Source organism: Equus quagga, chromosome 1 (genome assembly GCF_021613505.1).
Source record: "Equus quagga isolate Etosha38 chromosome 1, UCLA_HA_Equagga_1.0, whole genome shotgun sequence".
NCBI classification, from domain to species: domain Eukaryota; kingdom Metazoa; phylum Chordata; class Mammalia; order Perissodactyla; family Equidae; genus Equus; species Equus quagga.
The window spans coordinates 162,888,634-162,914,334 of NC_060267.1; the positions used below are offsets into that span (position 1 = coordinate 162,888,634).

A 25,701-nucleotide genomic window follows, 5' to 3' on the forward strand; every position below is an offset into this window, starting at 1 on the left:
ATTCAGGGCTCAAGAATGACAGAAGAAGTAGTGACATTAGGTAAGTGGATTGAATCCACTTTATAGGAGATTTTGAGGATCAAACTGTGGAGAAGTGGAATTTTATTCTGTAGTGAGTGGAAAGCTACTGAAGGGTTTTAAGAGGAGGAAAGTATAGTACATATTACATTGTGAATTTCTGGACCTGTATTTGGGAATATAATGCTGTATTGGAGAGGAGAGGAATTGAAGAAAGGGAAATTGTGCTGTTTTGAGATAATGACTATTAATTGAAAGGAAAAGAAAGAAAGATCTTATGGAGGTAGAAACTGACAGAAATTGGCAACTGACTGAATGTGAGAGGTAGAGTTAGGTAATGGTGGCAGAGAGATACCAGTGTTACTGGTATGAGAGACTAGGACCTGTTAGCCGAGACCAAGTGTGTTGAAGTAGGAAAACAAATGTGAACTTTGTGACTGACCTGACTCCTGTCGTGCATGTGGTAGGAATAGGCAGTGGGGAAATTCAGGTCTGGAGGTCAGGAGAAAGGTCAGGGCTGATCAGAAAGATTTAGAGGATATCATTTAGATGAGGTTATAATTGAATATATTTCAGAGTAGAGATCCATGAAGAGAGTATAAAGGGAGAGTATTAGAGAGTGAGGGAGAACTATATTTTAACAGCTTTATTGAGATATAATTCACATGCCAAACAATCCACTTATTTAGAATATAAAATTCATTGGCTTTAAGATATTCACAGAGTTGTACACTTATCACTAAGGTCCATTTTGAACATTTTCATCACCTCCAAAATAAACTCTGTACAGCTTAGCTATAGACTTTACCATTTCTGCAAAAAAGGCTGTTGGAATTTAGATAGGGATTGCATTGACTTTATAGATCATTTTGGGTAGTATTGACATCTAAACAATATTAAGTTTTCCTACTCATGAACATGGAATGTCTTTTCATTTAGGCCGACTTTAATTTCTTCCAACAATCTTTTGTAATTTTCAGTGTATAAATCTTTTACCTCCCTGGCGAAATTTATGTCTAGGTATTTTATTCTTTTCGATGCTTTTGTAAATGGAATAACAGTTTCCTTTTGGGTCATTCATTGCAGGTATATAGGAACACTACTGATTTTTGTGTGTTGATCTTATACCCTGCAACTTTGCTGAAATTATTTATTAGCTCTAGTGGCTTTCTTGAGGATTCCTTGGGATTTTGTTTTATATATGGGATCATTTCACTTATGAATAGAGATAGTTTTACTTCTTTCTTTCCAATTTGAATGCATTTTATTTTTTTCCCGTCTAATTGCACTGGCTAGCACTTCCAGTACGTTGTTGAATTGCAGTGGTAAAAATGGGCATCCTAGTCTTTTTCCTGATCTTAGGGGGGAATAGTTCAGTCTTTCACCATTGAGTATGCTATTAGCTGTGGAGTTTTCGTAAGTGCCCTTTATCATGTAAAGGAAGTTCCCTTCAATTCCCAGTTTTCTCAGTGTTTTTATCATGAAAGGGTGGTTTGGATATTGTTAAATGTATTTTCTGCATCAACTGATATGATTGTGTGTTGTTTTCCCCTTCATTCTGTTAATATGTATTACACTGATTTTCTTATGTTGAGTCATCCTTGAATTCCTAGGATAAATCCCATTTGATCATGGTGTATAATCCTTTTAATATGCTCTTGAATTGAATTTGGTAGAACTTTGTTGAGGATTTTTGCATTTATAGTCACAAGAGATACTGGTCTGTAGTTTTCCTGTGATGCCTTTGTCTGTCATTGGTATCAGGGTAATGCTGGCTTCATAGAATGAGTTAGGAAGTATTCCCTCTTTAATTTTTTGGAAGAGTTTGAAAAAAATTGGTGTTAATTCTTTAAATGTTTGGTGTAATTCACCAATGAAACAATCTGGTCCTGGACTTTTCTTTGTTGGGAGGTTTTTGATTCAGTTTCTTCAGTAGTTTAGGTCATTGAGATTTTTCTATTTCTTCTTGAGTCAGTTTAAGTGATTTATGTATTTCTAGGAATTTGTTCACTCATCTAGGTTATTTAATTTGTTGGCATACAATTATTCACAGTGTTTTCTTATAATGCTTTCCTTTTTTTTTTTTTTGGTGAGGAAGTTTGGCCCTGAGCTAACATCTGTTGCCTCTTTTTGCTTGAGGAAAATTATTGCTGAGCTAACATCTGTGCCAGTCTTCCTCTATTTTGTATGTGGGATGCCACCACAGCATGACTTGATTAGTGGTATGTGGGTCCACGCCTGGGATCTCAACTGGTGAACCCCGGGCCATGAAGCGGAGTGTGCGAACTTAACCACTATGCTACAGAGCCAGCCCCACTTATAATCCTTTATATTTCTCTAAGACCTATAGAAATATTTCCACTGTCATTTATGGTTTTAGTTATTTGTTTCCTTTTTTTGTGCTTTTTTTCTAGCTAACAGTTTGTCAGTTTTATTGATCTTCTCAAAGAGCAATTTTTGGTTTTGTTGATTCTGTATCTTATTTATTTTATTTATCTCTGATCTTTATTCTCTCCTTCCTTCTGATAGCTTTGGGTGTAGTTTGCTCTTCTTTTTCTCAGTCCTCAAGTTTTAAAGTTAGGTTATTGATTTGATATCATTCTTTTTTCTTTCTTTTTTTTTTTTTTTTTGAGGAAGATTAGCCCCAAGCTAACTACTGCCAATCCTCCTCTTTTTACTGAGGAAGACTGGCCCTGAGCTAACATCCATGCCCATCTTTCTCTACTTTATACATGGGACACCTACCACAGCATGGCTTTTTGCCAAGCAGTGCCATGTCTGCATCTGGGATCCGAACCGGCAAACCCTGGGCTGCTGAGAAGCAGAATGTGTGATCTTAACCGCTGCGCCACTGGGCCGGCCTCATCATTCTTCTTTTTAATGTAGGCATTTATAGCTATAAACATCTGAGCACTGGCCTTACTACATCCCATATGTTTTGATATGTTGTGTTTTTGCTTCCATTCGTCTCTAATTTCTGATTTACCTTGTGATTTTTTCTTTTACTGATCGGCTGTTTAAGACTGTATTAATTTCTACATATTTATGAAATTTCCTTCCATTATTGATGTCTAGCTTTGGTCCATTGTGGTCGGAAAAGATATTTTGTATGGTTTCAGTCTTTTTAAATTACTGAGACTTGTTTTGTGGCATAACATGGTCTTTTCTGGAGAATGTTGCATATGCACACAAGATGAATGTGTATTCTGCTCTTCTGTTGAGTGTTCTGTATATGCCTGATAGATCTAGTTGGTTTATAGTGTTGTTTATGTGCTCTGTTTTCTCATTGATCTTCTTCCTAGATGTTCCAGACATTATTGAAAGTAGGAGATAAAAGTCTCCAAATATTACTGTAGAACTTTTTATTCTTAGTTCTCTTGGGTGTTCTCCATTTATATTTAGCTAGTGATAAGGAAGCACTTCCGCCATTTTTAAATTTGTTTTCTGTATCTCTTATACTTTTTTTGCCCCTCATTTCCTCCATTACTGTCTTTTTTTGTGTTTAGTTGATTTTTGTAGTGAACTGTTTTGATTTTCTCCCTAGTTCTTTTTGGGTATATTTTTAGATATTTTCTTTGTGTTTACTGAGAGGATGAGTATTAATATCCTACATTTTTAGCAGTCTAGTTCAAATTGATACCAACTTAACTACAGTGGCATACACATCTCTGCTCCTGTAACACACTGTTCTTCTACCCTTTATGTTGTTTGTCACAAATTACGTTTGTACATTGTATATGAGTAACACAGATTTATAAATCTTTTAATATATTTGTCTTTTAAATCTTATAGGAAATAAAAATGAGATTGCAAATTGAAAATACAATAATAGTGGCCTTTATATTTGCCCATGTGTTTACCTTTGCTGGCGTATTTCTTCATATGGCTTTGAGTTACTTTCTAGTATTTTTTCACTTAGACTTAAGGATTCCCTTTAGCATTACTTGTAGGACAGGTCTTGTGATAATGAACTCTTTTAGCTTTTGTTTATCTAGGAATGTCTTAATTTCTCCCTTATTTTTAAAGGACAGTTTTGCCATATTTACAATTCTTGGTTGACAGTTGTATTAGGCAGGATTTTTCAGAGAAACAGAACTAGTAGAGGGTGTGTGTGTGTTTGTATTTATTTATTTAGTGAGAGATTTATTATAAGGAATTGGTTCATGTGATTATGGAGGCTGAGAAGTCCCAAGCATCAGCAGTTGACAAGCTGAAGACCCAAGAGAGCAAATGTTGTAGTACCAGTCTGAGTGTGAAGGCCTGAGAACCAGGAGATGAAAGATGAAAGTTCTAGTCTGAAAGCTGGTAAGCTCGAGATCTAAGAAGAACCAATATTTCAGTTTGAGTCCAAAAGCAGGAAAAGACCAAAGTCCCAGCTTAAGGCTGTCAGGCAGGAGGAGTTCCTTCTTACTGAGCCTTTTTGTTCTGTTTAGGGCTTCAGTTGGTTGGCTGGTTCAGTTTAGGTTCAGTGGCTTCAGCTTACCCACGTTATGGAGGGCAATCTGCTTTACTCAGTCTACCAATTCATATATTAACCTCAGATAGAAACACCCTCACAGACATATCCAGAGTAATGTTTGACCAAATGTCTGGGCACCCTATAGCCCAGTCAAGTTGACACATAAAATCAACCATCACAAGGTTTTTTTCTGTCAATACTTAAATATGTTATCCCACTGCCTTCTGGCCTCCATGGCTTCTGATGAGAAATTGGCTGTTAATCTTATTGAGGACTCCCTGTACATGATGAATCACCTCTCCCATGTTGCTTTCAAGATTCTCTGTTTGTCTTTGGGTTTCACCAGTTTGATTATAATGGGTCTCAGAGTTTATCCTACCTAGTTGTTCACTGAGCTTCTTGGAATTGTAGATTCATGGCTTTCTTCTAATTTGGGAAGCTTTTTGACCTCTTCAGATATTTTCTGTCCCTTCTCTTTTCTCCCCTTGAGACTCCCATAACGTGTATGTTGGTTGGCTTGATGGTGTCCCATCGGATCCCATAGGCTATGTTCACTTTTCTTTATTCTTTTTTGCTGTCTCTCAGATTACATAAATTCAAATGTCCTATCTTCAAGTTCACTGATTCTTCTCCTGCCTGCTAAAGTTGCTCTTGAGACACTCTAGTGATTTTTTTCATTGCAGTTATTGTGCTTTTCAGTTTCAGAATTCCTGTTTGCCTCCTTTTTATAATTTCTCTTTATTTATACTTTAATTTCATTCATACATCATTTTTCTGATTTTTTAAATTCTTTTTCATGTTTTCTTTAAGCTTTTTGAGCAAATTTAAGACTGTTTTAAAGCCTTTATCTAGTCAGTATGATGTCTGGACTTCCTCAGGGAATTGCTGTCAGTTTATTTTCTTCCTTTGAATGGGCCATACTTTCCTGTTCCTTTCTATGCCTTATGATTTTTTTTTTTTTGTTGATAGCTGGACATATGAATATTGTGATAACTCTGTAAATCATAGTAAATCATGACCCAGAATCTTAGGGTTACTTTTGTCTTCTTTATCCTCAGATTAATTTAATAATGCTAAGTGCTAGGGATATTGTAATAAAGCTTATAAGTATTTTATGAACAAATCAGTGAATAAAGCAGTCTCTACCTTTTCTTTTCCTCTGTCATAACGTTAAGGTATTCAACAAGTTCTTTGTATTCTTATTGTTTTATCTAGGTTAACTGTGTTTTCTGTTCATACGGTCTCTGGATTTCAGACCCTTACATGCCTGCACTATTTCCTGACTGTCCTTCTTGTCTGCATTCTTCCCTCTCCTTAGTTCATCTTTCTTATTAGTATTGGATTAATCTTCCTAAAACACTGATTTGATCATTTAAACAGTTTCTCAGAAGCCTTTAATGATAAAATATTGAGGTACATATTCTTTTTTTTTTATTGAGTTATTGATAGGTTACAATCTTGTGAAATTTCAGTTGTACATTAATGTTTGTCACTCGTGTTGTAGGTACACCACTTCACCCTTTGTGCCCACCCCCCATCCCACCTTTCCCCTGGTATCCACTAAACTGTTCTTGGTCCATAGTTTTAAATTCCTCATATGAGTGGAGTCATACACAGTTTATCTTTCTCTCGCTGGCTTATTTCACTTAACATAATTCTCTCAAGGTCCATCCATGTTATTGCAAATGGAATGATTTTGTTCTGTTTTGCAGCTGAGTAGTATTCCATTGTATATATGTACCACATCTTCTTTATCCATTCGTCTGTTGATGGGCACTTAGGTTGCTTCCATGTCTTGGCTATTGTAAACAGTGCTGCAATAAACATTGGGGTGCACAGCACTTTTGGGATTGCTGACTTCAGGCTCTTTGGATAAATACCCAGTAGTGGGATGGCTGGATCGTATGGTAGTTCTATTTTTAGTTTTTTGAGGAATCTCCATACTGTTTTCCATAGTGGCTGCACCAGTTTGCATTCCCACCAGCAGTGTATGAGGGTTCCTTTTTCTGCGCAACCTCTCCAACATTTGTTGCTATTAGTTTTAGATATTTTTGTCATTCTAACGGGTGTAAGGTGATATCTTAGTGTAGTTTTGATTTGCATTTCCCTGATGATCAGCGATGATGAGCATCTTTTCATGTGCCTGTTGGCCATCAGTATATCTTCTTTGGAGAAATGTCTGTTCATGTCTCCAGCCCATTTTTTGATTGGGTTGTTTGATGTTTTATGGTTGAGTTGCGAGAGTTCTTTATATATTAAGGATATTAAGCCTTTGTCAGATATATGACTTGCAAATATTTTTTCCCAGTTAGTGGGTTGTTTTTTTGTTTCAATCCTGTTTTCATTTGCCTTGAAGAAGCTCTTTAATCTGATGAAGTCCCATTTGTTTATTCTTTCTATTGTTTCCTTTCTCTGAGAAGGCATGGTGTCCGAAAAGATCCTTTTAATACTGATGTCAAAGAGTGTACTGCCTACGTTTTCTTCCAGAAGCCTTATGGTTTCAGGTCTCACCTTTAGGTCTTTAATCCATTTTGAGTTTATTTTGGTGAATGGTGAAAAAGAATGGTCAGTTTTCATTCTTTTACATGTGGCTTTCCAGTTTTCCCAGCAGAATTTGTTGAAGAGACTTTCTTTTCTCCGTTGTATGCCCTCAGCTCCTTTGTCAAAGATAAGCTGTCCATAGATGTGTGGTTTTATTTCTGGGCTTTCAATTTTGTTCCATTGATCTGTTTTTGTACCAGTACCATGCTGTTTTGATTACTGTAGCTTTGTAGTATGTTTTGAAGTCAGGGATTGTGATGCCTCCCGTTTTGTTCTTTTTTCTCAGGATTGCTTTAGAAATTCGGGGTCTTTTGTTGCCCCATATGAAATTTAGGATTCTTTGTTCTAATTCTGTAAAGAATGTCATTGGGATTCTGATTGGGATGGCGTTGAATCTGTAGATTGCTTTAGGTAGAATAGACATTTTAACTATGTTTATTCTTCCAATCCATGTACATGGAATGTCTTTCCATCTCCTTATGTCGTCATCCAATTCTCTCAGAAAGGCCTTGTAATTTTCATTATATAGGTCCTTCACTTCCTTAGTTAAATTTACCCCAAGGTATTGTATTCTTTTTGTTGCGATTGTGAATGGTATTGTATTCTTGAGTTCTTTTTCTGTTGGTTCATTACTGGAGTATAGAAATGCTACTGATTTATGCAAATTGATTTTATACCCTGCAACTTTGCTGTAGTTGTTGATTACTTCTAAGAGTTTTCCAATGGATTCTTTGGGGTTTTCTATATATAAGATCATGTCGTCTGCAAACAGCGAGAGTTTCACTTCTTCCCTCCCTATTTAGATTCCTTTTTCTTGCCTGATTGCTCTGGCCAGGACCTCCAGTACTATGTTAAATAAGAGTGGTGATAGAGGGCATCCTTGTCTTGTTCCTGTTTTCAGGGGGATGGGGTCCAGTTTTTGCCCATTGAGTATGATGTTGGCTATGGGTTTGTCATATATGGCCTTTATTATGTTGAGGTAGTTTCCTTCTATGCCCATTTTGTTCAGAGTTTTTATCATAAATGGCTGTTGGATCTTGTCAAATGCCTTCTCTGCATCTATTGAGATGATCATGTGGTTTTTATTCCTCAGTTTGTTGCTGTGGTGTATCACGTTGATTGATTTGCGGATGTTGAACCATCCCTGTGTCCCTGGTATGAATCCCACCTGATCATGATGTATGATCCTTTTGATGAATTGCTGAGTTCTGGTTGCCAAAATTTTGTTTAGAATTTTTGCATCTATGTTCATCAGTGATATTGGCCTGTAGTTCTCTTTTTTCGTGGTGTCCTTGTCAGGTTTAGGTATCAGCGAGATGTTGGCCTCATAGAATGTGTTAGGAAGTGTTCCATCTTCCCTAATTTTTTGGAATAGCTTGAAAAGGATAGGTATTAAATCCTCTCTGAAAGTTTGGTAGAATTCCCCGGGAAAGCCATCTGGTCCTGGGGTTTTATTCTTTGGGATGTTTTTGGTTGCTGTTTCAATCTCTTTCCTTGTGATTGGTCTGTTCAAATTGTCTGCCTCTTCTTGAGTGAGCTTTGGGAGATTGTAGGAGTCCAAGAATTTATCCATTTCCTCTAGGTTATCCATTCTGTTGGCATATAGTTTTTTGTAGTATTCTCTTATAATCTGTTGTATTTCTGCAGAGTCTGTTGTTATTTGTCCTGCTCATTTCTGATTTTGTTTATTTGAGCTTTCTCCCTTTTTTTCTTTGTAAGTCTGGCTAGTGGTTTGTCCATTTTATTTATCTTCTCAAAAAACCAGCTCTTTGTCTCATTGATCCTTTCTACTGCCTTTTTCATTTCAATAATATTTATTTCTGCTCTGATTTTTACTATTTCTCTCCTTCTGCTGACTTTGGGCTTAATTTGTTCTTTTTTCTCTAGTTCAGTTAGGTGTGCTTTAAGATTGCTTATTTGGGATTTTTCTTGTTTGTTAAGATGTGCCTGTATTGCGATGAATTTCCTCTTAATACAGCTTTTGCTGTATCCCATATGAGTTGGTATGGCATGCTATCATTTTCATTTGTTTCCAGGTATTTTTTTATTTCTTCTTTGATTTCTTCAATGATCCATTGCTTGTTCAGTAATGTGTTGTTTAGTCTCCACATCTTTGTGCCTTTCTCAGCTCTTTTCTTGTAATTAATTTCTAGCCTTATAGCACTATGATCGGAAAAGATGCTTGTTATTATTTCAATTTTTTTAAATTTGTAGAGGCTTGCCTTGTTTCCCAACATATGGTCTATCCTAGAGAATGTTTCATGTGCACTTGAGAAGAATGTGTATTCAGCTCCTTCAGGGTGGAGTGATCTATATATGTCTATTAAGTTCAATTGTTTTAGTTTTTCATTCAGCTCCACTATTTCCTTGTTGATTTTCTGTCTGGATGATCTGTCCATTGATGTGAGTGGGGTGTTGAGGTCCCCTACTATTATTGTGTTGTTTTCAACATCTTCCTTTAGGTCTGTTAATAGTTGTTTTATCATACATATTTATAAATGTTATTTCTTTTTGATGAAGTGTCCCTTTGATCATTATATATTGTCTCTCTGTGTCTCTCTTTACCTGTCTTATTTTGAAATCCACTTGGTCTGATATGAGAATTGCAACACCTGCCTTTTTTTCCTTGCTATTTGCTTGAAGTATTGTCCTCCACCCCTTCACCCTGAGTCTGTGTTTGTCCTTGGGGCTGAGGTATGTTTCTTGGAGGCAACAAATTGTTGGATCTTGTTCTTTAATCCATTTTCCCACTCTGTGTCTTTTTATTGGAGAGTTCAATCCGTTCACATTGAGAGTGATTATTGATGCATGTGGACTTAATGTCAATCTGTCGCTCATTATCTTGTTTTCCTGTGTTTCTTTTCCTGTGTGCTTTAGACTACCCATTTAATACTGCAATTTCTTATGCTGGGTTTCTTAGATTTTTCCTTATCTATGATTTGTGACTCTGTTCTGTACTTTGTTTTAGTGTCTACCTTGAAGTTTGTATTTAGAATCTCGTGTATAATATAGTCTATTCTCTGGTGGTCTCTTACTTACTCGACCAATACTGATTTAGACCCTTTGCTCTTCCCCTCCTAAATAATTATTTTCATTTTTTATTCCAACTCGTCTTATTAATTTGTAGTTAGAGTGCTAAGATAGTCCTTGTTTTGGTAGTTTCCTTATTTTTACCCTAATGCTATAGTTGAATATTTGCTATCCTGTTCTGGTTCTATTCATCGGTCTCCCTAGTCTGTGGATTGTGTCCCCTTTCTCCCTTTTTTCTTTTTTCAAGTATGAGAGCCTTCTTGAGGATTTCTTGTAATGGAGGCTTTTAGTTACAAATTCCCTTAACTTTTGTTGTCTGGAAAAGATTTAATTTCTCCCTCATATCTGAAGGAAATTCTTGCTGGATAGAGTATTCTTGGCTGAAGGTTTTTATCCTTTAAAGCTTTGAATATATCACTCCATTCTCTCCTAGCTTGTAGGGTTTCTGTAGAGAAATCCGCTGACAGTCTGATAGGGGCTCCTTTATAGGTTATTCTCTTTTTTTTTCTTACTTCCCTGAGTATTCTTTCCTTATCATTCCTATTTGCCAACTTTACTATTATGTGCCTTGCGGTGGGTCTTTTTACATTGACAAATCTAGGAGATCTGAAACCTTCCCCTACACACATGTCTCCGTTGATCCCTAGATTTTGGAAGTTCTCTTCAATAATTTCGTTAAGCACACTTTCTGCTCCATTTTCCTTTTCCATATTCTCGGGAATTCCTATGATCCTTATGTTCTTACTCCTCATTGAATCCATTATCTCTCGGAGATTTTCCTCATTTGTTTTAATTCTTAGTTCTCTTTCTTCCTCTGTCTGGCACCATTCAGCCTGTCTGTCCTCGATTATGCTGATTTGCTCCTCTGTGTTGTCTACACGGGCATTCAGGGAATCCGTATTCTGTTTTATCTGGTCCATTGTGTTTTTCATCTCAAGTAACTCTGTTTGATTCTTCTTTATGATTTCAATCTCTTTTGTGAAGTAACTCCAGAACTTGGCTTGTTTCTCTATCTTTCTCTCTACCTCATTGAGTTTTTTGATTATAGCTCCTCTGAATTCATTATCACTTAGTTTACCTAATTCCAAGTCCTCACGACTTAATTCTGTGTTTTTATTGTTTTCCTTCTGTTCTGGGGCTTTTATAAATTGCTGGATGGTAGAGGAGCGGTTTTTTCTCATGGTGGTAGAATTCAGTTGCAGTTACAGCCTGTCGCCACTAGATGGGGGTCGAGAGTGGCGTGTTAGCTCTCCGCCTTGGGGCAAGATGGCTGCGCCCACTTGCTTTGTTGGGGGGGAGGGGCTGTTACTCACACGCACCGGTCTGGGTTCAGATCAGTTCTGTTCTCTGGTCTCCCAAGGCCCTTGATTTATAGGGTCCCCACGGACGGAAGCTTTCCCCCCATCAGCGGGTCTCCACTGAACCAGCGGCAGGAGTCCTGGATGATCCCCCGGTCGTGTGGCCCCTCCCCTGCTCCTTCCCGACCCGGGCCCCAGCGATCGCAGACTCTAGGGGAGGGAGCGATGTTCTCTCCTACCGTTCCAGCACCTCCGAGGCTGTCTGCAAGGTTTATGATCTCCGCCTTCTTGGTATTGTAGGTCTCTAACGAGCTGGCATTATGTTTATTCTCTGAAATTCAGTTCTTCCAATCTTTTGTTGTATTTTGGAGGGGAGAGAATCCCGGGTCAGCTCACCTTGCCATTTTGCTCCGCCCACTCTCTGTCGAGGTACATATTCTTTAGGTTGGGCAACAAGCTTCTACAATTTGGTCTTACCTAAGGACCCACACTCACTCCTCCTTTTGTGGAGGACATGTACCTCTCTTATGTGCTAGTTGGCCTTGGAGTTTGGGGATAAGTGGTGGGGGAAGTAGCCTGCCTAGATGTTCTTACTTTTCATGCTCTTGATAGCTTTTAAACTCCCCCTAGTTTTCAATATCATAGCTTTTTGTACTTGGACCATTCTCAGAGAAACTCCTGTATTTTGCAATAATTGTACTAGATTCTTTTTTTTTTTTTCCATTTAAGATTTATCTTCTATCTTTGTATGGTATTTGTCTTAGTTTCTGGTCTATTTTCTGGTTTTCTAGTCTGGTTATGTCTGGAATCATCATTATTTCAGTGTGCCACTGTCTTACACAAGGTTCTTTGGATGCCAATAACAGAAACCCATACAAGATTGCTTAGCCCAAAGGAGAGTTTATATTGAAAAGCAACAAAGGCATCTCATAGAACTGATGAGTAGGAATTACAGTTGATCTTTACAGGGGGCTAGAAAACAGGAACTACAAATTTCAGATCCAATTTCCATGGATTTGGTATAAGATAGGCTAGAATGTGCATTTAGTTCACCACCTTGATTCTGTCTGATTCCAGTTTTAGAATCAATAGATTCTCTTACAAATAGGGAGTTTGGTAATAGATATTTCCATTGTGGATGTCCAATTGTGTATCTCTAACCTACTTTTATATTTGGCGACCACCAATTTAGAAATGTGAGGGTGGTGAACCTTCCATAAGTGATGATATCAATTGATATATTTCAAGTGAGTTATTAAGACTTTGTATGAACCATTCAACAAACATAATGTTGAACGGAAAGTTTTAAGAAATGTGGACCAAGAATCATAATTTTGAAGCTTCTGGGAAAAGTAAGCTTTATAAAGTTAGAATTAATTCAGTATACTAATACTAATATGCATCAATGTCAAGAAGTGATTACCTAGCAGGAAAAAGGCAAAGTAAAATAAAGAGAAGGAAGTATAATGTAGATCACTTCCCCTATTTAAATTTAGGGTTTTTATGTTATAATTTCTTAGACGTGGCACTGTTGTACCACTTATACACTGCAATAACAGTTTCCTTTGGAAAATTAATGATTTATTTTATTGGAAAAATTTAAATTGTCACACATTATCAAGTTTTGGCAGGATATTTGGAAACCAGTGGTCTTATATGCTGATGGGAGTATAAATTAATACAGCTATTTGGAGAAGAGTTGGGCAGTATTCAGTAAAATGGAAAATATATGTCTAACTCAGAAATTCTACTTTCATATAGACCTTAGAGTAGTGGTTCTCAAACAGGGCAGTTTTACCTCCCAGGGAACATTTCACAATCCCTGGAGTCATTTTTGGTTGCCATATCTGGGGAGTGTTATCGGCATCTCATGGGCAGAGGTCAGGGATGCCCATCACTATAAAGAATTATCCAGTGCACAATGCCAATAGTGCTCAGGTTGAGAAACCTTGCTTTAGAGAACAGAGTTCACGTGTTCTTATATGTGAACATAGAGCCTTGTTCAAGGATATTCGTTAAAGCATTCTAATAGTGCAAAATTAGGAACAACCTAAATGTGCATCAGTGGAAGAATGGATAAATAAAATGTGGTATGCATAAATGATTCAGTACTTTGTAATAGTTAAAAGGAATGAAATATCCGTCAGTAAATCTCAAACATAATGTTGAATGGAAAAAAATCAAGTACTTTCAGTATGGTACCGTTTATGGAAATTGAAAAAATGTGCAAAGCACAATGTTATTTAAATATGTAGATAAAAATGTAGGAAATGAATTAGGAGGCTACATGCCAGTCTCAGATAGTGGTGGCTAATAAGGAGGTGAGAAGAGAGGAGTGGCACTGGGGATGAGGAACAGTGGACTTTATCTCTAGTTGCTCTTTTATAAATATATATAAAGTGAAGCAAGTATGGTTTCATACTTATGTGAATTTGAATATATTTGAATTTGAATGGTATAATATGGATACCATTTGTTATAAATTCTGGGTTGGTAGGACCATGAGTATTTGTAATATTAATGTTTATTTTCTGTTTATAGTTCTAAAATTACTCAAGAAAAGATCATCCTTGAGTTCCATGTGCAGCTTTACCTGCATTCGGATTTCATAGTACTTAGTACAGCATATTCTTTTTTGATTCTTCCTGTCCGGTAGGTTAACTTGGCTTCTTATGGAGAGAAGTGTAACTATTTTTATGTATTCATTGTTTATTTAGTTTGTGTACTGTTGTTGAGAAGCTATATTGAGGAACATTAACCACTAAATTTGTGCTTAATTCACAAGTGAAAGCTATGATAAAGAACTCCCAACAACTGTTTATTTTGTTTTACCTGATTTTTGTGTGTCAGAATATACATAAATAATTGGGCCTTCAGCAGAAACATGAAATATTTCTCCTATTTAAACGTTTTTGTTGCCTTGATTTTTTTATTGTTGTTAAAGTATTTTATTATAGTAGTTTAATCTTTCCAGTAACTATTCATGAAATTAAATTTAGATATCTAAGTTGATTCTAGGAACTTTACCCATAAAATATACTTTAAAATCTTAACGGAAACGTTTTCTGAATAAGTTATGCTTAACTGTGAAAGTTTTTGCAAATGTTATTGAAGAGAGAAAATGGATATAATGGCATACGCAGTTATGTTCTTTTCAGAACACAAGAATCAGTTTTCATATATGATAAAATATATTGATAGTAAAATGAAGTGGAGATAGTACATGACCTGTAATTTTTTTCCTTGAAGTGATATAAAAATAAGTATCTCAGATACAGTGTAATTAAAAGTTATGACTATTCATGATAGCTTTGAATTTAAATTATGTCAAATTAAATAACAGATTAAAATTGCATTTATAATTATGTAGAAGTTTATAATTTTAAACAAAAAGCATTTGCCAAAAATTATCCTGAAGTTTGGAAAACCCTCTAATTTAAATTTAAAAACTTAAAATAACCTTTAGTTAATGATTTTTATTTATCTTTGTTAGAAAGAACTTAAATGCAAAAATAATAACCTATATCTCTTTACATATAAATGTCAATCTAATCAAAAGGTGACTGAGAATTAATGACGTGGTTTAAAAAAATAAAATTCTTAAAATTTTAGATTAGATCTAATTTTTTTGTTAAAGGATTTTACACAAATTATAAGAATGGCTTAATTATAAAATTCATAAAGATAATTCAAATTCAGAATATTTAATTTAAGATCATTTAAACTCAAATGTATAATTATGAATAGTTATGACTCCTAACTATATAGGATTTGAAATAAATCATATAACCTTTTTAGATAATTTTCATAATTAGGTGAGAACAAGGCATGAACTTTCTCCATTTGATTTTCTTGCTAATATTTGCAATTTAACATGAGTTAATCCTTAATTACTGAAAAAGAGTTGTCCATAGCATGGTTACCAATTATTTTTCTGTAATTTGCAATACGTTTTAAAGATGAACTGTTCAAGAAATAAATGTTGGTTAAAAAGTTTTAAAAGAATAGCTTCCTAGTGGTGCGTGTGTGCAAAGGTGGAGTTGATTCTTTGGTGGATTCAACATTTATGGAAAGGAACAGCTGATTAAACGTAGAAACTTATTAGAATTAGTTTTCCTTCAGGTATAAAACAATGTGCTCCTCCAAGAAAGGCATGAAGTTCTGGTTTGAGCAGAAGAGTGAGACCCTTGAGCTGTGTCCCTTTTAGCGCTGGATATGTGACATAGTAGTATAAAATGGTGCATTTTTTTTCAAGTTGAATTTTATTGAGATCTTACAGAATGGGAAAGAATGAACACAATTATTGTAAAATAATACTTAATGCTGAAGAAAATTGATGATTACTATTAGCAATTTTGGGTTCTGTTCCCAGGCCCTCATATATATGAATTCATTGTCTATTGGGGCACTTATTAGGGATGTTTTGGTGGGAAAGCTTGTGATTCTCTGACTTAGAATGTTAATCTCCAGGTATCAGTGATTTTAGCCTTTATTTTCCCCCAATTTCAATTTATTGCATATGTTTATGATAAGGAATTTTGGTTTTGTGGCTTGTTTTTATAAATGAAATAAAAATATCTTTGCAGTTTGCTTTTACTTAAAAATCTATTTTAAAAGTACGTTAATTTTTAGTGTTATCTAAGGGACCTGTTCCTGAGCTTTTCCAAATGGCTTGGACTTGGAGTTCTTCGTGGTTAAGTATGGATGACAATGTTTGCCTTGCTCAGCCTTTACTTACTTTTTTACCTGATGGAAGTTTTAATTACTCAGCCCAGTTTTTTTCTATTTAAATTCTTTTTCCATAGTCTTAGAGGTAGCACCATATGAATCTTACTAAGATTCAATAAGCAATTAATTTAAAAAATATCTTGCTAAATTGTTTTAATTTGGTGGCACTGAATCAAATGGGTTAATACATCATTTCGTTTAGTTTATTTGCTATGCGTACCTAATGATTGTCCTTTCAATTTCATCTGATAGGGAATGATGCTAACAAGCAGCTGTTGATTAGATTTTGGCTATCTTTTTCTCTTGATATTATTACATTCAATTTACATACCTTTTCTTCTATATTTTTTGACGCTGTTCACCATGTTCTGTCACTTTCTAAGCTTTTAGCCATTATTATATCCGTTCTATAAAACTAAGATCCCATAAGGTTATTGTGATGCGTCAGTTAGATGTGTGTCAAATATTTGAAGAATGACCAAACATTTATACAGATATTAGTTACGATTCTTTCTCAGGAGGTGTGATGTCATAATTTCTCTTTTACCAAGTAGGTTTGAATTTATGTTTGATTTCTGCTAGATGTCTGAGCAGGGTCTTTTATATGGACTGCATTTAGAAATAAAAGAATCTGTTATGCTTAGAGGATTTGATAGGTAAAGTATGCTGATAGGTATACTATTATATAGCTCACCTCACGTTGAAAAGAACTGTTAATGGAAATTGGAATCCTGTTCATTTCAATATAATTGAAAATATATTCAGCCTCTGCTCATATAAGATTGTAATTTTTTTCATAAAGTTGCACATTAAAAATAACTCTAATTTAATAAACACAATTTTGGCAGTAAGGATAGAGTGTTTCCACAGGGAAAGGAAATCATTAGCTCTTGAAAGTTGGTCTCTAATAACTTTCTTTACTAAGTCCACTTGTGTCTCTTTTGTTTGTTTAGAGTACATCCCCCCTGAGTTCTTGGTTTTTTTAAAAAAATGGTAGAAAACGCTGGTCTGGGATTGTGTTGCAGTAATTGTGGCGATGTGGCCTCTCTCTGCACTGAGAAGGATTTACCCGTGTGTTTACTTATACCTTTACTATCTGTTTTTTTCCTTGCATCTTAGACTGTCCATCTACATCTTCAGTTAGTTGGAAAATTTTCAACCGTTATCTATTTGAATATTATCTATATTCTTTTTCTCCTTTATAGTCTTTTCTAATCTTGATCTGTTTGTGATTTAGATAATTGTTACTCAAAGTGTGGTCTTCAGATAAGTGCTGGTCTTCAAACTGATTTTATTGGTCTGTGATAAGTTAGGGCCAGAAATTCAACGTAAGCATTTAGAAACTTGATAGCAACTTGTTGTCACTATGGCATGTAAGCACATAATTTTCTTAAAAAAGAAATTCGCTTTTATTGCATTTTACAGAAGTTTTCTTCTGCAGTGGATTGGCAGTTTTAAAAATGGTCCTTCATCACAGATAGTTTCAGAAGTATTTTGTTAGACCTCTTCATTCTGTTCTTTGTATCTCTCGACTGCTCTTACATATTTTCCTGTTTCCCTGAACTGCATGTTAGGTAGGTTTTGAAAGTCTTTCTTTTCATTTACTATTTCTTTCTCTATTTGTATTGACTCTACTGGTTAACTTTTACACTGAAGTAAGAATTTTACCTGTGTTTTTTATTTCTTGAGGTTTTATTTATGTGTATATATATATTTAAGCCTTTGTATTACTTGAAACATCCTTATTGTATGATCTTTCTAATCATTGAAGGGTCTGTAGTCTAATTCTCCTGTCTCTTGTTTATGTTGGCGCTCATTCATTGTCTGGTATCCTTATTTTGTGATTTTTAAAATAAAAATTTGAGTAGAGTTTTTTGGGGAGTTGTTGGATTCTGTGAGGCCTGGATTGAAGTTGCTTTCTTTGACCAAGAAGTTTCCTGTGCTTCCTCCAGATTTCTGGGGGTACAAGCAGTTTAAGAGCACTTTAAATGACATCTTCATATGAGTTTATTTGGATTATACAAGTAGTGTGAATTTGGTCTGAGAACCTTTGTGAAGGTTCTACTTTGTGGGTACAGTGTTAAACATTCTCGAAGTGACAAAATTACAGATATGGAACACAGATTAGTGGTTGACAGGGGTTAGGAGTGGTGGGGGCGAGGGATGAGTATCAAGGGGTAACAGGAGGGAAATCTTTGTGGTGATTTTTTTGCTGCTAACATGAGGATGTAGCCCTTTGGAGAAACAGTTTTATTTAGGTGTTTCCTTTTGATACACTTTTTTAGTCTGTCTCCTGAGCCTTGTAGCCATCAAAATGTAAGCTCAGTTTCACCAGTGCTAGGCACATACTCTCAGGATGCAAGCTTGTTTCTGGCTTTCTTTATTCTATTTTCATTTTGTTTATAGCTTTTGTAGATACTGTCCCTTCTTGCTAGCCAGGCAGTTCGTTAAAAAAGATTGCACCTCTGACTTATTTTATTTTTTTGAAAGATTGGCACCCGAGCTAACATCTGTTGCCAGTCTGCTTCTTTTGTTCTTTTCTTCTTCGCCCCAAAGCCCCCTGGTATGTAGTTGTATATTCTAGTTGTGAGTGCCTCTGGTTGTGCTGTGTGGGATGCCGCCTCAGCATGGCCTGATAAGTGGTGCCATGTCCATGCCTAGGATCTGAACCACCGAAACCCCAGGCCGCTGTAGCAGAGTGCACGAACTTAACCACTCGGCCTTTTAAAAGTTGTATCTAATAGTATCAAGGTATCTAGTCTGTCATACTGCTGGGAATCAATGTCTCCATCTATCTACAATTTAGTCTTATCAAGATGTTGCTATGTTGTGCCTCGGCACTCTTATATTTTTGTTATTATAATAACTGTTTTCTTTATCTCTGTGATCTATCAGACTTGTTGTGCAGGTCCAATCTTAGACCCAGTTATGTTTTCTAATCTTGTTTCCCCATTGTTGTTTCACTAGCCATATTATGGCTTATTAAAGACATCATGTAGTGTAGCTACCATTCTTTTACTCATGTCATTCCATCCTGTTCAGATGCTCTCTCTTCTTTTCTCTCCACCTGCTCCTTCTGGCACTGTTGACGTTTTGGGCTGAAGAATTAATTTTTGTGGGAGATTATCCTGTGTATTTTAGAATGTTAGCAGCATCCCTGGCCTCCACCGACTAGGTGCAAATAGTACCTCCCATTTATGACAACCGAAAGTGTTTCCAGACATTGCCAAATGTCCTTTGGGGCGCAATAATCTCCCATGGTTGAGAACCACTGTTCTAGCGCTATATGAATTTGGTCTCAGTTGAAGAGCCTTCTCTGATTATCCCTGCCTGTGGCTTTTACCTTCCGGAGTTTCTGTAGTACATATTGTCTGGATTGTACCCTTGCACCTTTTTACATTTGGTTGTGAATTTCTTCCTGTATCTCCCTCCCCATCCTCCGTGTTATATGTGTGTGTGTGTGTGTGTGTGTGTATGTATGTGTATCCGTCTTATTTTCCCAAGTTCTAAATGGTGGGGACCATATATTTTACTTTTTTGTTTGTTTTCTATTTTGGTCAACCCCGTGTACTTGTTAGTAGTTTTACATGTGTCTGTTGCTTGCTTTTTTCCTTATTTTTCCATCTTTTATATGGTAGTAATGTGGGTTTAGGAAATTGAATCATTCTAGAAAAGTGGAGAACTTTGAGGTGTTCTCAATTTTGAAACTCTAGTAATGGTAATTATTAGACCTCCAGACAACAGGATTAATACTGATGTAACAATAATGTGTATACCCAGTAATAACTCTGGAAACTTCAAGACTGTGCAAGATAGTTATCAAGATATGAGAGATGTAATTTCTGTTGGATGTATCCATTATTTTAAGTAACCAGAAAAATGTGCAGTAGAGTAGAAATAAAAAAATAGACAGACCTATAGAAAGTAGAAGAATTTGTAGAAGCTTGAAATATGAATGATTAGTTCTACAGAGTGAGATGAGCAAAGTAATCAATATGTCAGGGTAAATTGTTAGGAAAGATGGATGTAGCATCTGGTTAGGAGTGACTTGTGTAAAGCTGACAAATATGATATGTGAAAGCCAGTAAGTTGAAAACAAGTTGGGCACAGAGAGATTAGCTTCTTAGTATCAATTTAAGAGAAACGTGTATGTTTTGCCCCAATTGGGAAAGATACAGCTCAGTTACAGATTCCTCTCCACTTTTTTTTTTTATTATCAGCAAATTACAACTAACAAAATAAATTGAAGCTTGAATCTAACTACTTTTATAAGGTGCTTTCTCATCTAGGCCAAAGTCTTAATGAAAAATAATCATAAGCATACTGTGTGTTCAGTGTAGAAAAATTAGAAAGTAATGAAAATTATGGGGAAAATGAAAGTTAATTATAGTTTCCAAAGCCTAAACCACTATTATCATTTAGGTTAATTCCATTCTCTTGACTTTGATATGGTGACAGTCTCTCTAGATATAGATGTATGATGTGCTTATATGTATATATAAATATATACTGTGTGTGTGTATATATATATTTGTATATGTATGTATATATATTTATGTAAAATAGAGGTTATCTGAAATGTTTCATAGCCTGTTCTTTTTAATTTAGTGTTGTGAACATTTCTCTGTATCAGTGAAATTCTTAAAGTGATGTTTAGTGACAACATAGCATTCTATTCTGAGATTATCCCCAAATTTATTTTAACCATTCCCCTATTAAACATTTAGGATTTCTGTCCTATACACACACACACGTACATACATATACATATAATTTGCAGTGAACCACTCTAATGAAAAATTTTGAGTATATCTCCCATTTTCTTTGAAAATTTTAAGTACATCTCCCATTTTCATTTTACTCCCTTGCAGTCTGTGTCCTGTAATATGCCCTGCAAAATTCATTCTACCTGTCTTCCTTAGTAAAAAGAACCCTAATTTTATAGCTGAGCATTATTATGAATGTTGGAAACTGCTTTTCCTATCCTCTCAGGTGGCTAGGTGTGGCTAAAGGACTAAGTTAGGGTTTGTACGCTGTAAGCTGAAATATAATATGAGAGTTAAAAGGGAGTGGGGTGGGCCTTTCTTTCCCCTTCCTCTTTTGCTTCCTGCAATATGGATGTTTTAGCTGGAATTCCTATAGCTTTCTTGGGGCATGAGGTGACTGAATAGAAACAGTGTATGGTAGAGCAAAAAGATGGAAGGAACTAGGGTCCTCAGTGTTTGGAGCTGCCACATCAGCCTTTGATTGTCTACTTCTGGACATTTACTTGGGAGAAATTCTCTCCCTTTATTTTTTTCTCTCTCAAGTCATTGTTATTATTAAAAAAATTTGTTTTGGCTTGGGAAGCATATGACCTAATCTTAGCTGATAAAGGATAGCATTGTTTAATGCTCTAGGTAGTAATATGATAGGTCAACTGTAAGGAAACATGCGTTGTGTCATGGTAGATTCTAGATGCATGTTGAAACCCAAATTTACTTTGAGACTGGAGAGGTGATTAATTGGTATTGAAAGGAAAACCCTTAAAATGATGCATAATTTCCAGAACTCTTTGATAATTATATTGTGGAATTTTGTTCTCAAGTGCTTTTAATAATTATCACAAATATTATTTCAGAAAACGCTTGATAGCTTTTAGGCAAAAAAAAAAGGCAACCACAAACATTGAGGGTTATATGTTGTATCAAAATAATCCTTGGAAGCCCTCTAAGTTTTTAATATTATTAACTATCTTGGCTAGTCACTTAGACAAGATCAGCTCATAAATGTGACTTGTAATGCTCTCATATTAACTTTCTTAGAAAAATTTTGATAAATGAAATTTTTAAAAAATATTTTTTATAACTATAGACATTTCTTTTTAGTATTCTAAGAAAATTGTTCATAACGTTAGCAAAATAAGTGAAGGATACACGTTTAAAAATGTAATAAATTTTTTTTTTTGGAGTAGTTTTAGGTTTAAAGAAAAATTGAGGGGCTGGCTGGTGGCGCAGTGGTTAAGTTCTCATGTTCCGCTTCTCAGTGGCCCGGGGGTCGCCAGTTCGGATCCCGGGTGTGGACATGGCACTGCTTGTCAAGCCATGATGTGGTAGGCGTCCCATGTATAAAGTAGAGGAAGATGGGCATGTATGTTAGCTCAGGGCCGGTCTTCCTCAGCAAAAAGAGGAGGATTGGCAGTAGTTAGCTCAGGGCTAATCTTCCTCAAAAAAGAAAAAAAAATTGAGCAGAAAGTACAAAGAGTTCCCATATACCCATTTTCCAAGTATACACATTTTTATCCAGGGTATTCCCCTGCATATATAAACTAAGACTTTACATCCGTGAATGAAATATGTATTATTTTATAGTAGGAAAACCGTACACTACTATAAATCATTTTGCTGCAGTCCGGGGTTTCCCACTCTCACCACTATTCACATTTTAGGCTAGATAATTCTTTTTTGTAGGGGGATATAATGTGCATTATAGGTTATTTAGCAGCATCCCTGATCTCTCCTTATGAGATGCTGGTAATACTCCGCAGTTGTGACAACCAAAAATGACTCCAGACATTGCCAAATGTCCCTCGGGAGGCACATTGCCCCCATTTGAGAACCATTGCTCTCACCAATTTACAATATTTTAGGATTTGCTGTACTTTTTAGGTTGGGCTCAAATTTAGGAGGTCTCTCTCAACGAACCTTCATATGGAAGTTGTATAGACAAAGTTAGAATCTTCCCCGCCACTTGGGGACTGTAGGTAGTGTACATAGTCTTACTGGGTCTCAGTTTACTTGACTGTAAAATAGGTAAAATATTACCTAACTTGAAAGGTTGTCTGGAGAATTCATTGAGATAAATTATATGAAATACTTCGATTAATTTTAGTTTCTTTCTCTTTAAATATTGTTTGGATTTATTCCCTTAAATGTGTCAAAAACCCAGTACAAAGTTCTTATTTCTGTGGGAAAGGCTATCATAGTTTGGGATCTACTATTTATGGATTTCAAGAGTACTACACTGTGGGTGAATGAAAACTTTAAATAAATGTTAAATGAAGACTGATTTATGAGGTCAATTGTGTTTTGATTTTGACTCTGGTACTTTAACTAGATTGTCGCTATGTTCAAATTGTGACAGTTAAGTGATCTTGTGTGCTTCAAGGACTGAGTTTCTCAGATTGAGGATAGCATTAGATGTCGGCCAATCACTTTGTCCTTCGAAGTTTTTGTCTTCACATCTGAAATCCTGCCACTTGTAGCAGCTTGTGTGTCAGCTCCAATAGAGGAAGCTGGCCTCTGTCAACTTGTTCTTAGTCCACTGAAGACTTCTGAAAAGTTGACATAGTTTACAACTAATAATGTCCATTTCCCATTGCTACTTTGTAGAATTATAAAACGTGTTCAATAGTGAATGAAATGCCATCTGTAATAATTAAGATTATTCTTATTGTTCTACCTCTGCAGAAAATTTTCAAAGACTTGGTGAAGATAGGAAAACCATCAGAAAGGCTGGAGTACTGTTATACTGTAAGTATTACTTTGAAAAAGATCTGTAAGTTAAGAATATTTTAAGTATCCAATTGTTTGGGGGAAAATATGTTAGGCAAAGATATGTAAAGTATAGAGGAGGATATATTATAATCACGTTAATAATTTATAAGAACTATTCCTATGCAGTCTTTTAAAAATTGAAAATGTGTTCTTATGTATTGAGATCAGGATTTTACCAATAGCATTGAAAAATATTTCTTATTCTAACAAGGATTGATCTAGTTTATGTACATTTGCTTATTTAAAACTATCAGAATCTAGAAAATCATTGTAGTTTTGTAGGTTTGTGATTTGTTTGGGTGACTTATTGTTTAGGTTATTTTGCAGAATTATTTATTTGCTGATTTATTTATGTATTTCATTATTTATTTATTTGATTATTTAGTAAATTATTTATCTGATGAATTATTAATACATCTTCATGACATGCTTTAAATTATTTATAACTTAATTTTGAGTTTATTGCTTTTAGACGCTGCATTGTTACTGACTAGTTTTGATTTTTTCTTTGTGGTTCTTTAAAATTAAAGTATTAGCTCTAAGGCAAAAGTATATTCATTGCAATGCCCATGGATTTTTTTTTTAAAGTAATTTATGGTAGAGATAAAATTTCAGTCTGCTTTGTTTGGCTCTAAATTTACCTGTTCAGGGTTACTGGTGATAGAATGTTTGTGTGTTGTGTGTGTACTCATTGTAGGATCACTTAGAAATTAATGACATAGCCTGTAGTCTGTCAACTGAGGTTGAACATGTAAACCTCAGTCCATATTATCCTTTATATCTCTAAAGGGCAAGTCTGTATTTCTTACTTGCTTTAGAATAAATAATGGAGTCTTAGTTATTTTATTTTGGTGGCAAATCTATTTTACTACTGGAGTATTTTTAGGAAAGTTCAGAGAAATGAAGTCCAGCTTAGATTTGGATCTCTGAGATATAAATTTGACTAATGTAGTCTTTTTTAAAAAAAATTTCCATTGTATTTATATTTGGAAAACAACATGATGTTTATATAGATTTTTATATCAGTCATGGTGACATTTATTTCTTATCATACCTCTTATGGAAAGGTTTGTACCACTTTGTTTTAATGAACTAAAATGGACAAGAACTTCATAAATGCAAACTATAGTTTCTCTGACTTAAGCTAATAATTCCTATGTAAAGTTTCCGTTTCTAACCAAATACGGTATTTCTTCTTTCTTCTGACTATGTGATAAGCTAGTGCAGTTATTAGGGTTCTCCTGTTGAATGGGTTTAATGAATAGGTTAAAGTAGTTGTTTGGGTTAAAAGTGTCACGTGCACAACATGGTCTTTCTTCTGTGTGTGAATTACTGTGTACTTTACAGTTTTAATGTTTCAGAGAGAAGCAGCATTGTACATTCCAAGTTAGGATGCTGTTGAAATATAGTGAAAATGGCCTCTGTAGACAGTTTTCACTATAGAAATGTAAATTATGCATATGTATACCCAAATTTCTTATTTTGAAATATTGAATATATGAATGTTTAATTGGAATATTGCTTTAGAATCTTCATATGCTTGCCTTAAAGGACATGGTTTCATTTTATTTATACACGTGGATTTAAAAATGTGTGTATTGTGCATATCTCTGACTTTTCTTTTCTGAAGATGAACAACCGCAGATAGTGGTAGATAGGGAATTTTATTTTAAACTGTGCTTCAGTGTGCTTCTTATTTCGAAGAAGAAAGCTGCCTTCTTCAATGTTGAATAAGATCTACTGTATTAGTTGTCGTGATAATATACCCAACCCACACTATTAACATGTATTTGTGAAGTACCAGCTGTGCCATCCAAGTGGTCTTTCATTGGAAGATACACACACACCTGCACAAGTGAAATTTTCTCCTGACATCAAGATAATTTTCTGGGACTTGTTTTTCAAAAGAGACATTAATGGGGAATATCTTAATAGCCAGCATTTATTGAGGACTTATTTTGGGCAGGCATAGTGCTCATATGTTTTACATGGGTTATTTGTTACTCGTCACAGTGAGATAAGTACGGTTATCTTCATTTTACGAATGAGGAAACAGAGACTTAGAGGTGTTAAGGAACCTCCTTATTGCCAC

General features: G+C 35.2%; 1 protein-coding gene across 1 annotated transcript in view; it reads left to right on the forward strand.

Annotated features, from left to right (window-relative positions):
- TBC1D5 (TBC1 domain family member 5) overlaps positions 1-25,701 on the forward strand; it is a 562,315-nt gene that overhangs the window by 22,175 nt on the left and 514,439 nt on the right. The window contains exon 2 of the mRNA XM_046674041.1: positions 23,523-23,585. The gene's annotated coding sequence lies outside the window, so the exon portion shown is untranslated. The remainder of the gene's footprint in view (positions 1-23,522; positions 23,586-25,701) is intronic.